This window comes from Salmo trutta, chromosome 37, assembly GCF_901001165.1.
Source record: "Salmo trutta chromosome 37, fSalTru1.1, whole genome shotgun sequence".
In the NCBI taxonomy this organism is placed as follows: Eukaryota; Metazoa; Chordata; class Actinopteri; order Salmoniformes; family Salmonidae; genus Salmo; species Salmo trutta.
The window spans coordinates 11868447-11882106 of record NC_042993.1 but is presented as its reverse complement, the minus strand read 5'-3'; positions in this window follow the sequence as shown (position 1 = coordinate 11882106).

Sequence of the window (13660 nt, the reverse complement as noted above, 5' to 3'; positions counted from 1 at the left end):
ACTCACTACTGTAAGTGTCTCTGGATAAGAGTGTCTGCTAAATGACTAACATGTACATGTAGTGGGGTAGAGATGGAGGGAGGATATGGTAAAGAGGAGAGAACAACTAGAGAGACAGAGAGGTGATGTCAGACCCCGCAGCCTCATTTCCCTCCTGCTCCCTGTTCCACATTGCACTGTGTCCCAGCAAGTGCTCTGTGTTTGATGTCTGTGTTTTCAGAGAGACACAGCTCTCTGAACTACATGGATATCTCTCTGCCCTAATCTAGATCTACCCTAATAACTATGCCAGTGTGTGACTGTGTATATCTCCATGGCTCAGACATGTCTTATAGTGACTGGCTGGACTGCCATGGCCGCTGGCCCATTTCTGAGTTCTAACTCCCAGTTCCCACTGTCATGGCTGCAGAATCCCCAATTTAAAAGACTGTTGAGATACCCCCTGTACAATATTGTGATAAAGCAAACCAACCTAGTAGTAATTGATTGTGAATAGTGAAGTAAAGCCTCCTGAGGGTGTCTGGGTAGTTGGTTGTGGTGGCGGAGGGACTATAGGAGTGTCTGTGGGGGTCAGGGCTGGGAGATGAAACGAGAGGCTGGGGTTGGTCGCTTCATGCTTCAGAGGTTCCTCAGAGAGAAGGAGAGGTCAGGAAAAGACCCCAGAACAAACACCAGACGCATTGTTCAAGTTCAAGGTAAAGTTGAATGGCATTTTCATTCCGTCTATGCAGCTGCCCTCTTCCGGCTGTGGGCTTTTTTGTAAAAGTGGTATTAATTGGGGGGAAAATGTGCTGTTGGGTCAAATCAGACATTTGTGTTATGATAGCATAATTGAAAAGCAATTAGGTCAATATTAATTGCATTTACACGTTTTACTATTTAAAATTGCATGAGGGCTTGACCGTTTGGATGGCTACTTTGCTCAAAGAAGCAATCAGACAATTCAATTTGAAAAGTGTGTTTGGAGGTAAGTCAAAAAAGGTCAGCATTATCCTTTTTCAGAATAGCTATGGGAATAGATTTATTCCCAGAGATTTGATTAGAAATCTGGCCCAACAAACATCGATATCTTATGTGAGGTCGTCTGATTGAGAAAACCCAACTCTTACTTCTGCCAAACTGCTGTAAAATCACAGTCCCAGATTTAGCTTTTTGTGTGTATGGGAGTGTGTGTAATTTGTGTGTGTTTCTCTATCTGTGTGTTTACCCACAGAGAAAGGGGATTACATGTATTTAATAGAGGATGAGTTTTGGGAGGGGTGTTTGAAGGGGGCAGGCCCGGCCCTCCCTCCACGAGGGCTGACCCGTGCTCAGCTGCAGTGTGTCTATCCGTGCCCTCCCAAACCTCCCAGACCCCAGACAACGGGTCAGATGTCAGGCTGGGAAATGCAACACTCCCCTTCCCCTCCTCTCCTCTACTTCCTCCTTCCCCCTCTTCTCTCTTCTCTCTGTTGTGTCTGGTGGCTCGTCAGGTGCTGTTCATTAACCCTTCACAGGGGACTTCCCGTCCCGTCCCCATCCCGCCCTCTGTCCAAAAATATAACATGAAATGTCTTAAACTCTCTATTTAGCAATTGGATATTTTGTCTTTCAGGAAATGTATTGCATTGTCTAGGCCTGTTCAAGATGACTATACTATAGGAGGATAAATCACCAAAGAACAGGAATGTATAGACAAGGTAGAATAGACCCCACCCCCCTAAATTCCACACACTGCTTATGTATGTGGTAAGGCCCTTGCTTTTCAAGGCTGTAATTTATGGTTTTGTACTCTCTGACTCTGTGCACTGTGCACACGTGCGCACACACACACACATACTGTACACACACACACACACAGACACACACACACACTGACGCACATAATTCTGGGTCTGAGTCACCTCTTTAACAGAAAGTCAATAACAATACAGGAATGATTAATCAGGCCCTCTATTCTCCTCCTCCACTCTCCCTCCCTCCCTCTCACTCCCTCACTTCTCTCAACCCAACCCCACTCTCACTCTTTCTCAGCTAACTATTGATCTGAATGCATTTGCCTCCCATTTATTGCTCTAAACTCCCCCCTACACTCCCCTCTAAAGTCCCCCACTGCCACTGCAATGAGCAGCCAGGCACAAAGACCCTCTCACTCAGGAGAGTCTGACACACGCGCACACATAGACACACACACCCACTCCATACATCAATTTGTGTGTAAAATCGTGTTGATTGCATTAGATGTAAAATTATGTATTTTTTTGCCCATTTACTGGTCCAACTAAAGCAGCATGTTCATATAGGATGTTTACACAGCCACACATATGCACAGATTGCCGAGCGAAAGTGTGAGGGGAGTAGTCGGACAGTCCAGTAGTCAGAAAGCGGCTGTATATTAATAGTATAATATAATAAATGCCATTTAGCAGAAGCTTTTATCGAAAGCGATTTACAGTCATGCATGCATACATTTTACATATTAAGTGGGTTAAGGTTAACTTCTGCAGTGTGGTGAGCACTCATCACCTTTTTGTGTAAAACACACTAAGCTTTATACCAGAGTAACTACCTATGTGGTCACCATTTTACAGACTTGTAAGTCTACAGTTATACATTACTACCTAATTCAGAAATCAGTTGTATTAAATAAGACGTTTGGTAGAATGGGCACTGATTTATAAAGCTTTACAATGTTTCGGGGATGCAGGTGCACTCTAAGCCTCTATGCAGGCATGTGTGTGTTTCGTGTGTGTGTTTCGCCTCAACCTTTGTAAACCTGTGGCGGGATTGAAAAAGGTTTGACTGACAGCTCCTTTGACCCTCCCCCTCATCCCCTAACCATTCTAGATGGTGGCAGTCAGGTTGCCATGACACCAGACTGTTTTGTCTACCCTTTGACCTCCCAAAGGGGTGCTGTGGTCAATCAGGCATTACATTGAGGGGCGAATGGAAGGGGGAAAGAGGCAAGAGGCGAGGGGCAAGTAGTCGAAGGAGGGGGGCAGGGGGGTGCATTTCCTCTCTAAAACCGAGGTACAAAAGGTTCCTCTATACATCCGCTGTGTACACAGACATGGAGATGGAGAGTCGTGGAGGGGGGAGGGAGGGGGAGGGAGGGAGGCATACTGAGACAAAGACACATGTGCACACAGACATGAAAGCTCGCTCGCTCTCTCTCCCTTTCTTTCTCTCTCTCCTTCTCTCCCTGTCTCCCTCCCTCCCTCCCTACCTCTCCCTCCCTCCCTCCCTCTCTACCTCTCTCTCTCTCTCTCTCTCTCTCTCGCTCTCTCTCGCTCTCTCTCTCTCTCTCTCTCAGGGAGGAGGGTAAGTGAACTAGGATGTGTGTCCCAGGGGGTGGAGGGGGTTATTATAGTCATTGTGCCTCCCGGCCCAGCCAGCTGAAACCGTTTGGCTGCTGTGCCGTTTGAAGTTATATTTATCAAGCACAAGCAGGAGGCTCAGCTTATACACCGAGATCTGTGTCTTCTAATTATTGAGAATGGAGAAGAAAGGACACGTGTTTGTTTAGATGGTAAAGTGAGGCTTATTTTGATATTAGGGATTGGACATGTGTGCAGATGTGTGCCCAGATGCTTTCTGAAAGATCAAAGAGGGAGAGGAGGTGTGAAACAGATTATACTTCAACACCCTACATTTATGATACTTCAAATACCATGAAAAGTCTGTTTTTTAAAGCTTATATATTTGACCAAAACATCCCATGTCATTCCCTGAGTGGTTCTTTAAAATTTGCAAATGATTGTCAAAAATCTTCAAGTGGACAGTTATATCTGTATAGCCTGTACAAAATATTGCTATTTTGCATTGTGCTGAATTAGCCAATGATTAAGTAAATCAACCTGGCTAAGTTTTATAAATGCATTAATGAAAGCACACTGAATGAGACAGGCACTCTAGATGCTGAATGTGGATTTGAGTGAAGTTCTGCATGTGACATTCATTTACACTCTATCTATAGTGCTGTATTTATGACCTCCTTGTACAGATCATACAGTGTAGCGTAGATAGATGATTGTTCATTTCATTATTTTTCCTGTTTATTTACTGTAGATGGTGATAATTGATTGTGTAATTTAATCATTGTATTTGCAGCTGTTTGCCTGCTTTTGATTTCCCTCGTTAGCAATGACCTTTTTCTGACCCATAGAAAATAGGGCATGGAACGTTTCTCTGCTATGAGCACATATACTGGTGTCAAAATATTGACATTGACTATTAAAAGTGCCCATCACCACCATGGCCCGAATCTGTGTACGTTTCAAAATTGGTCCTCATATATGACACGTTGGTTTAACATGCCGTGTCAGATGCTGAGACAAAGAAAACCTGTCAGAGCTCAGAAAGTTAGTGGTAAATTCCCATTTCATATTTCCATTTCAATCAAAATACTGATGTATACTGTAATGTGTCGTACTGGACCATGTGTCTATCTATCTTCTGAAGCTGAGCAGTTAGAATTGACGGTGATATTTAAAATGTCATACTGTCATCATAATCACTTCAAAACACTGGCAGTGGTATTTGAATGTGTGCATACGTTAAGTAGCTGTGCAATTACTTACTTGACACTTGGATCAAATTGAAGCTGTTATGATTCATATGTTATGAATCTCCTCCCCTCTGGAAAGAAGTTGACTTATAATCTGTTGTCTGGAATATCTACCTCATTCATATAGAAATATCTCACTCATCGATCATATGACTGGAAAACAACACTGTGTTTTTCCACAGCAGCTATAGTGCTGCACCTCTACAGTAAGTCTCTCTCTAAGCCCTTGTGACTCTTTGTGTTTCAGTGTGGGGACCGGACCCATCACCTGACTGCCCTCTCCTGTCTTCCTGGTCTTCAGCCGAACAGCCATGAGGTAATATCCTGTCCTCCTCTCTACCTCCATCATTCCATCCCTCACTCCCTGCACCCTGGGTATGGGTAGTCATCATCCCTTCTAACACCCATCAGTCTATGGTTTTAGATCTCCTGTTTCTCAATCTGTTTTATCTTCTGTTTTCTGTCTGACAGACAGCTGTCTTGCTGCCTCTATAGAAAAGCTCTACTATCCCATCTGCTTTATGGAGAACCAGGTCTCTTCACCTCCCTGTTTCTGGCATGACTCATGCCCATTGTGCTGGGGTGGCTACAGTTTGCTTGTGAGACTCCTGGTTTCTATGGTTTTAACATCACTGTATATAGTCCATGTACAACAAATAGACTCCTGGTTTCTATGGTTTTAACATCACTGTATATAGTCCATGTACAACAAATAGACTCCTGGTTTCTATGGTTTTAACATCGCTGTATATAGTCCATGTACAACAAATAGACTCCTGGTTTCTATGGTTTCAACATCGCTGTATATAGTCCATGTACAACAAATAGCCATGACTAGCGCTATGACTATTTTCTTGTGTTTCTTCTCTCTGGACTAACATTTGATTGAAATTTCAAACTCCACATTTGAGTAGAGAAACCTAGAGAAGGTTACTAGCCTGTAGTGTGCAGTGCAGTGTAGTGTGTATGTTAGCCTGTAGTGTGCAGTGCAGTGTAGTGTGTATGTTAGCCTGTAGTGTGCAGTGCAGTGTAGTGTGTATGTTAGCCTGTAGTGTGCAGTGCAGTGTAGTGTGTATGTTAGCCTGTAGTGTGCAGTGCAGTGTAGTGTGTATGTTAGCCTGTAGTGTGCAGTGCAGTGTAGTGTGTATGTTAGCCTGTAGTTTACAGTGCAGTGTAGTGTGTATGTTAGCCTGTAGTTTACAGTGCAGTGTAGTGTGTATGTTAGCCTGTAGTGTGCAGTGCAGTGTAGTGTGTATGTTAGCCTGTAGTTTACAGTGCAGTGTAGTGTGTATGTTAGACTGTAGTGTGCAGTGCAGTGTAGTGTGTATGTTAGCCTGTAGTGTGCAGTGCAGTGTGTATGTTAGCCTGTAGTGTGCAGTGCAGTGTAGTGTGTATGTTAGCCTGTAGTGTGCAGTGCAGTGTAGTGTGTATGTTAGCCTGTAGTGTGCAGTGCAGTGTAGTGTGTATGTTAGCCTGTAGTGATCAGTGCAGTGTAGTGTGTATGTTAGCCTGTAGTGTGCAGTGCAGTGTAGTGTGTATGTTAGCCTGTAGTGTGCAGTGCAGTGTAGTGTGTATGTTAGCCTGTAGTGTGCAGTGCAGTGTAGTGTGTATGTTAGCCTGTAGTTTACAGTGCAGTGTAGTGTGTATGTTAGCCTGTAGTTTACAGTGCAGTGTAGTGTGTATGTTAGCCTGTAGTGTGCAGTGCAGTGTAGTGTGTATGTTAGCCTGTAGTTTACAGTGCAGTGTAGTGTGTATGTTAGCCTGTAGTGTGCAGTGCAGTGTAGTGTGTATGTTAGCCTGTAGTGTGCAGTGCAGTGTAGTGTGTATGTTAGCCTGTAGTGTGCAGTGCAGTGTAGTGTGTATGTTAGCCTGTAGTGTGCAGTGCAGTGTAGTGTGTATGTTAGCCTGTAGTGAACAGTGCAGTGTAGTGTGTATGTTAGCCTGTAGTGAACAGTGCAGTGTAGTGTGTATGTTAGCCTGTAGTTTACAGTGCAGTGTAGTGTGTATGTTAGCCTGTAGTTTACAGTGCAGTGTAGTGTGTATGTTAGCCTGTAGTTTACAGTGCAGTGTAGTGTGTATGTTAGCCTGTAGTGAACAGTGCAGTGTAGTGTGTATGTTAGCCTGTAGTTTACAGTGCAGTGTAGTGTGTATGTTAGCCTGTAGTGTGCAGTGCAGTGTAGTGTGTATGTTAGCCTGTAGTTTACAGTGCAGTGTAGTGTGTATGTTAGCCTGTAGTGTGCAGTGCAGTGTAGTGTGTATGTTAGCCTGTAGTTTACAGTGCAGTGTAGTGTGTATGTTAGCCTGTAGTGAACAGTGCAGTGTAGTGTGTATGTTAGCTTGTAATGAACAGTGCAGTGTAGTGTGTATGTTAGCCTGTAGTGAATAGTGCAGTGTAGTGTGTATGTTAGCCTGTAGTTTACAGTGCAGTGTAGTGTGTATGTTAGCCTGTAGTTTACAGTGCAGTGTAGTGTGTATGTTAGCCTGTAGTTTACAGTGCAGTGTAGTGTGTATGTTAGCCTGTAGTGAACAGTGCAGTGTAGTGTGTATGTTAGCCTGTAGTTTACAGTGCAGTGTAGTGTGTATGTTAGCCTGTAGTGTGCAGTGCAGTGTAGTGTGTATGTTAGCCTGTAGTGTGCAGTGCAGTGTAGTGTGTATGTTAGCCTGTAGTGTGCAGTGCAGTGTAGTGTGTATGTTAGCCTGTAGTGTACAGTGCAGTGTAATGTGTATGAATGTTGTTACCCATAGCTGTGCACTCGTCCACTAAAACCCTACAAACCTCCAGCCTCTGAAGCACACTTTGTGTAAATGTCAGATATTCCATTTCCACGTCACGTAATGTAATGCACCCTGACTGGGAGGGGCCACGGGCACGCCTGGCACACCAGCCTGGCCCGGGCAAAGATTGACAGCTGTGCCCTAGCAACCATTGGTTTGGCACATTGCCAAGCCGCCAGGGGTTTCCAGGGAAGAGGTTCCCATGGCAACACTCATTTTGCCACTTTGGTTGGCGTACTTACAAGGTTGGCGTTGGGCAGATTAATGTGTGTTACAGCAACGCTGCTCTCAGCTGGAAAATCAAATGCTTATTCCAGCAGATTGGAGCTCTACACGTCTGCACGGCATTACCATGGCGCTTTTAAATGACATAGCTAAATATTTTACGCAGTAATCAAGGAGTGGCATTAGTGGCTTTTAATTAATCAATTCTTTACTGTATAAAGTCTAACACGGATGTTTGTATTTCAACCCTCGTCCAGTAATGTATCCATTCACTAAACGTCAAGGAAATAGTACAAGCTGTGAATAATATTTTAGAGATTGATTTCCAGCAGACCAGACACTGCCCAGTAGCCTGTCTTCACTTCATCAACTGTTTTTTACAGTCTCTCCATCCGACTGCGCTAGCTGCTGCATTCACCACAAAATGTCTCTCCCATTCACACATCCTCTGGATGCACTGAAGGATCGCTACGATGATCAGGGGGGTTTGAAGTGAAGGGTTGAATTGGGAGATGGAAACTGACAAAGTACTGGACGTAATACGTGGTATAGATCTGTGAGGGTTGAGGAGTCCATCGCTGGCAGAATGTAGGCTACGACAACCTTCTAGGGGCTCACACCTGCCCCAGCACAGACACTTAAAGTTGGCCAGCTCTCTTGGTGGAATTGCCTCAGGCCCCCAGACACACAGACAGACCTGCTGAGGAAATAGAGAGAGATAGAGAGACGACAAGAGAAAGAGAGACGACGAGAGAAAGAGAGAGCGGGATAGCCGATAATGGCACAGCCACGCTGCATTCCTGCGTGATTTGACTGTGAAAAAGATTGCAGGCGGGGAACCGAGCGGAGGAAAGGGAGGGGGAAGGAGGGGGATTTGTAGAGAGAGGGTGACTGAGAGGGTGACTAAAAGGATAAGAGGTGGGAAACGAGGAGTGACGAGGGCGGGCGGGGAGAAAAAGGTCAGCTGAGTGGAGAGAGGGAGGGGCAGGGAGGCGAGCACTTTGGGACAGGAGAGGAACGAGAGAGGGTGATGGTGGAAAGGAGAAGGGGAGAGAAGCAGACAGGGGGGATTAGGAATTTGAGCACAGTCCAAAAGGGGGGAGGGGCATGAAGAGGAAGAGGACGGAGGGGGAAGAGAAAAATTCCACCTGGCAACGTTTGAATGGTTCCGCTGGCATAGCCATGGTAACCCTGGCATCATCTGATTGGCTGAGGGAGTGTTCTGAGGCTGGATGTGTCTAGGTCTATCTCGCTCTCTCCGTTCACACACCAGCCTCATCCACGGATAGCTAGCTATAGTTTGAAGAAAGGTCTGCAGAAAGATAGGCGGGGAACAACACGGTCACTGATCTTTATTTGTTTCCTTCTTGCTAATGTCATCTGATAACTTTCGGCTGGCAGGATGATAACCCTCGCAACAGCTTTCCCAAACTCCACACGCCACACAAACACAGACAGCTTTTCAAAGGCAGAGAGAGATACAAATAATCTGTTGCAGAGCTACAGTCGCATAGCTACAATCTCACAGCTTCACTTCATGGCTTCAGCTGGGCACCTGGAGGGATTTGAACCTATATCCACAAGGCTGACGATATGCGTCAGTATTAATTGCACAAGTAGTACCTACCGTTCACAAACTGTGGGAAAGCAGGCCGTCATGGCACAAACACACAGTGTGACTTTGTCATTGCAGGCCCATTCATTTTAGTGCAGGTCACTGTGCTCTCCATTCAACCTTTACAGCAGAAATCCGTTTAGCTAAATGAGTCAACTAATTTGGTTAAAACCCTTCAGTGTAGAGGCTCCTGATAAACACAGAGGAACAATGACAAGCATTGTCTCAAAGACATTTCTGATTTTGGATTTGCAGATGTAAGCACTTTAAAATAGAAATTGCTTTATTTATCAAATGTTCAATAACTACATCAACTATAATTTTGCCTAAAGCTATTATGACAACAGCACACAGAAATTATGCAGGGCAGCTATTTTTGACTGTGGTATTTCATTACATTTCATTAATGTGTTTATATCATAACTATCAGAAGAGGATATGCAGCCACATTGTGTATAATGACAGTAAGAGATAATGCATTTAAAACCATTATGGGGTCAGAATAGATATTTCAGGTCACTCTGTAGTGAAGTGGGTTAGGTAGCACTGTGTTATGAGACTAGTGTGATGCTTGTTAGAGCGCTAATGAGAGGGAGTGGAGTGGAGAGAAAGAGGGGACAAAGCAAGGTCAGTCGCCACAAGAGGGCAACAGTGCCCCAGAAATGATTGCAGTGGTGGTTGGTTATACCAGTTGTGCACAGTTTTCTCCTGACATTTATAATAATGATGTGTGTGTGTGTTTGTGCTCTCTGTAAAATGATATGTCTAAACTCCCCTAGTATGTATTGTATGCTATCATCATCACCAAAGACATGTCAATTAACAGACATATTCTATTTTGACCATTCAGACAAAGACAGACCCACAGATCAGACAGACAGACAGACAGACAGACAGACAGACAGACAGACAGACAGACAGACAGACAGACAGACAAGACAAACAGACAAGACAAACAGACAAGACCAGACCAGACCAGACAGACAGACAGACAGACAGACAGACAGACAGACAGACAGACAGACAGACAGACAGACAGACAGACAGAGAGACAGAGAGACAGAGAGACAGAGAGACAGAGAGAGAGCGACAGACAGACAGACAGACAGACAGACAGACAGACAGACAGACAGACAGACAGACAAGACAGAGAGACAGACAGAGAGAGAGAGAGAGAGAAACAGACAGACAGACAGACAGACAGACAGACAGACAGACAGAGAGAGAGAGCGACAGACAGACAGACAGACAGACAGACAGACAGACAGACAGACAGACAAGACAGAGAGACAGACAGAGAGAGAGAGAGAGACAGACAGACAGACAGACAGACAGACAGACAGACAGACAGACAGACAGACAGACAGACAGACAGACAGACAGAGAAGACAAACAGAGCAGACCCGACCAGACCAGACCAGACCAGACCAGACAGACAGACAGACAGACAGACAGACAGACAGACAGACAGACAGAGAGACAGACAGACAGACAGACAGACAGACAGACAGACAGACAGACAGACAGACAGACAGACAGACAGACAGACAGACAGACAAGACAGAGAGACAGACAGAGAGAGAGACAGACAGACAGACAGACAGACAGACAGACAGACAGACAGACAGACAGACAGACAGACAGACACCTGGCCGGCTGGTGAAGACGTGGCAGAGGGAGTGCTACTACAGAGTGTGCTGCGGTGTGAGGTAGTTGGTTGTATGGTTTCACATAATAAACAGCCCGGAGATAACTGTACAACCTTCTAGCTTTCCCCGCGGTGTCACCACAACCTACAGTAAGCACCCCTGGAGTCACACCAGCAAGCCAACACTGTGGTAAGTATAGGACTGTCAGAGAAAGTACATGACACAACACAGAGAGGCTAGTTTAGGTCACTAACAAGACAACACAGAGGCTAGTATAGCTCACAAAAGACAACATTTGCTCTATATTGAAGAACAGACAATGTAAGTGAACTGTGCATGGAGGCCATTTTTCATTATGTGATCCATTTGTTTTTTTCTGTCGTGGAAGGTTCAGTTGAGTTGGATTCAATTGAATGCAAGAGCTGCCTCCTGTCTGGTCTCTTTTGCTTCCACTAGTGTCATTCAGATCAGTCTATTTTAACAGCATGTGTCTAATACCTACAGTACAGTATCAGTGAACTCCATGTCCAGGCACCAGGGAGTTAAGGGAAAAGGGGATACCTAGTAAGTTGTACAACTGAATACATTCAACTGAAATGTGTCTTCTGCATTTAACCCAACCCTTCTTATTCTAGGCACTACAGCCCTGTGTTATTACATATCACTACTCTGGGTCAGTAAGTTGTACTATGTACTGCACAGTGCACTTACTGTAGACTACCTTTCCTTGAAGGCCAAAATACTGTCCCAGAGCTCTCTCTCTATAGGTGCCTCTTAAAGTCCTTAACTAAACCTTCAGATGCAATATCATACTGTATCATACTCCACACGATAACACACCTCTATACTGCATTCCCTCTTTCCTGCAGCCATTTGACTGGATTCTACTGGCTAGAACTAGTACAAGTGTTCGTTTTCAGTCGTTACCAGACTGTCATTGTTCTGCAGCCTTTGCTCTGTGTCCTCTGGTTCTGTGGTTCTGATCGATGATACCCAGAATGTGTCCGCCTGTCTGGAATAGAAAATTCACTAATGACTGCCATCCTGCACAGTGGTAACATTAATCTAGTCTCTCCTCTCCCTCCTTTACTTTCATACAGGGTAACAATATCATTTAACATCCCAATAACTAATCATTCTAGCTGTGTAACTGGGTGTCATGCACCCACATTCATTCTGTGTAACATGATCCATGTCCATGGCTCTCTCGTCTGTGTTCTTGTCTCTCATATCACTCCAGAACATGTACTCTTTGTGTTCCGTTTTCCTGAGGTTTGCAGTCACAGTCAGAGAAATATATCAGTTGCTTGCGAACAGCCAACCCCTCACCACCCTCCCAGAAGCCCCCCTCCTCTCCTGCTGCATCCCCCCTTCACGCTAACTCAGCCAACCCCTCACCACCCTCCCAGAAGCCCCCCTCCTCTCCTGCTGCATCCCCCCTTCACGCTAACTCAGCCAACCCCTCACCACCCTCCCAGAAGCCCCCCTCCTCTCCTGCTGCATCCCCCCTTCACGCTAACTCAGCCAACCCCTCTTCACCCTCCCAGAAGCCCCCTCCTCTCCTGCTGCATCCCCCCTTCACGCTAACTCAGCCAACCCCTCACCACCCTCCCAGAAGCCCCCCTCCTCTCCTGCTGCATCCCCCCTTTACGCTAACGCAACCAACCTCCCCCTCCCTCCCCCCTGCCTCCTCTCGTCCCCCCAGTGTGTCTGGGCTAGTAGCTAAGACAACAGGCATCCGCATTGCGTTGTAGCTCCTCTCATCTCCTGGAAGGGACAAAAGGGGGCATATATCAGAATTCTGCTTATTCAGCGCTGTTCTTTATCATACCCACAACGCCTTTCTCCTGCTGCCGTCCCAGACTGATGCATCTTTGTCAAATGCCTGACGTGTCGAGCGTGGAAGGGTTGCGTTTTCTCCCTCTCTCTCCTTCTGTGTTCTTGTCTCTGTAATTGTTGTATCCTCTGTCATTTTAGTGAGGACAGGGAGCTGCCATTTCTCTCTTTGTCTCTGTATCTCCATCATTGTGGCAGAGAGAGATCTGGATATCACTGATTGGATCAGTGGGTATTTTATCCACATGGCTGATCAGAGCTCATTGGTAGTCTGGGTAGATAATGCAGCTTGCCTACATACATGCACACACACACACACACACACACACGCACGCACACACACGCACGCACGCACGCACACACACGCACTCACAGCCAGCTGTACAGGTATCTATGTGATCTGTATGATCCAAACATATACAGTGCTACATGCTAGTTAGAACAGCCTAGACATGAGAGGGGGGGATGGACCGACTCAGACCAATGACGTCACATCTTCTGGAACACTCTTTGTGCTGTCTGACAGTGGAGTGATGCGGTGCAGAGCAGAGCCGCCGGCAGATGCACCTGTCTAGGACAGCATATCTGTGTGTGTCTGTGTCTCTCTGTCTCAAAGCCCCAGCACCACGAGTGGCTCTTGCTATTTAAGTGCAAATGTCTCAGAGATAGTTTCCAGCCTGGAGTGGTAGGCTCAGAAACAGATACAGGAAGGTATGCTGGCACTCACTCTGCCAGGCGAGTAGCTGTGAGCTTGGAAATTAATGTTTTGCCTTTATATTCATTCTAACCTACTTTCAGAAAAAGATTGCACCGGATTTGTCTGTCTGGTATTGATGGTGTCGTTGGTAATGATGGTGTCGTTGGTAATGATGGTGTTGATGGTAATGATGGTGTCATGGTAATGATGGTGTCGTTGGGAATGATGGTGTTGTTGGTAATGATGGTGTCGTTGGGAATGATGGTGTCGTTGGGAATGATGGTGTTGTTGGTAATGATGTTGTTGGTAATGATGGT